This window comes from Dendroctonus ponderosae, unplaced genomic scaffold (assembly GCF_020466585.1).
Source record: "Dendroctonus ponderosae isolate FM_Combo_2020 unplaced genomic scaffold, Dpon_F_20191213v2 Dpon_F_20191213_3, whole genome shotgun sequence".
NCBI lineage: Eukaryota > Metazoa > Arthropoda > Insecta > Coleoptera > Curculionidae > Dendroctonus > Dendroctonus ponderosae.
Genome location: NW_026018508.1, coordinates 9225808 through 9227487, shown reverse-complemented (window position 1 = coordinate 9227487; position 1680 = coordinate 9225808).

The window sequence follows — 1680 nt, the reverse complement described above, 5'->3', positions numbered from 1 at the left end:
TTTTTGTTTAGATCAAGTTAACCGGGTACATGTTACCATGGAAACAAAAAACAAACGTCTGTATGTTTCTATCGAATTAGGTGAGCCCAGAAAATTGCAATTTCTTGCTAACTTTGAACGTTCATCTTACCTATGAGGTCAAAGCCGAAAGGACGATTTTCCGGATAAATTACTTTGAATTGTTGTATTTTAAAGTCCAAAAATGTTTTTTGAAAATAAATCGAAATGTTTTGTGTTTGTTCGTTTGTTGAAAGAATAGTAATTTTTTATGAAAATTGCTTTTTGAGCAATTAATTAATATCAATTGAACATTATGAAGATTTTAATGCCGAATGGGCGATTTTCCAAGCAAAATATTCAGCAACAAAATGACCAGTGCATTTTTGCACTGGTCATTTTATTTTTTTAGAGCAAAAAACCCGAGTTTTTTGCTCTGGAAATGTTTCCTTTGGTCTCTTAATACCCGTCCGATATGGATATTGAAGAACTTGGTTGAAATAGTGTGATTTTCGCTAAAAACTGCCGTTGAGAAATTTAAAATCGGTTAGAAACCTCCAAAGGTTACGAAGGTTTGAAGATCGGATATACAATTTTTAAGCCAAAAATATTTTCACACTATGTAACCCAGATGCATTTAAATGTCGAAAAATATTTCGAATTTTGATACTTTAGGCCAACTTCAGATGCATTTTTTAATCAGAAAATGCAATATTTTCTTGATAATTGTACTCCAGAGAGAAGTCGAGAAAACAAATGTATTAAAAATAGCTTGATGATTGAAAATCGAAACTTTGTCCACTTATATATCAGAATTTTTCCTACAAAATAGGTGCAATAGCCGCTCTGTTAATTCGTTGGTTATCGAATAAAAAAATTCCAAATTCCGGCCTTCAAAAACGAATCACGTAAACGAAACGCCATTTTGTAAAAATTGTCAAAAATTGCCTGATGATGGCTGAAAATCTAAACCGTCTGCATTTATATAAACGGTTTTGCCCTAGAATACGCATGCAAAACGTATTTTCTCCGTTCTCCCATTACAGACAAGCTGAAAGTTCAACTTCGGCCTGCAAAAACCACAAACAAAACTAGTCACGATTTTTAAAAATTATTGATATTTGTCTGATGATGATTCAAAATCGAAATCGTTGTCGAGTAATGTAGCGGATCTTGCCCGAAAAACCTGATACAAAAGTTTGCAAGTTTCTGAGTAAATAAATGTGAAAATACGGCCTGCTTAAATATTCCGCGAAAATCACATGCAATTTTGAAACTTCTCAAAAATTTCGTGATTATAGCTGAAATTCGAAACGTTTTGCACTTATAGATACGACGTTGCGCTATATAACCGACAAAGTCGATCCCCTGAATATATTAGTTCTTGAATAAATAAATGCCAAACTGTGACCTGTAAAAACAAGCACAAAGCACATACAAAATTTCAAAAAATTCCTAAAGAAAATTCCCTGAAGATGACTGAACATCGACTCGTTTTTGACTTATAAATTGTAACATTGGTCTATAGAATGCAACCAAATTTTACTTTCTCACTTTGGAAGTGACTGAGAAAATAGATTTTAAACTCCGGCCTGCTAAAGCCACAATCAAAAACTAGACACGATTTTCAAATATTACGGAAAATTGCCTCATGGTGATTCCAAATCGAAACGTTGTCGACTT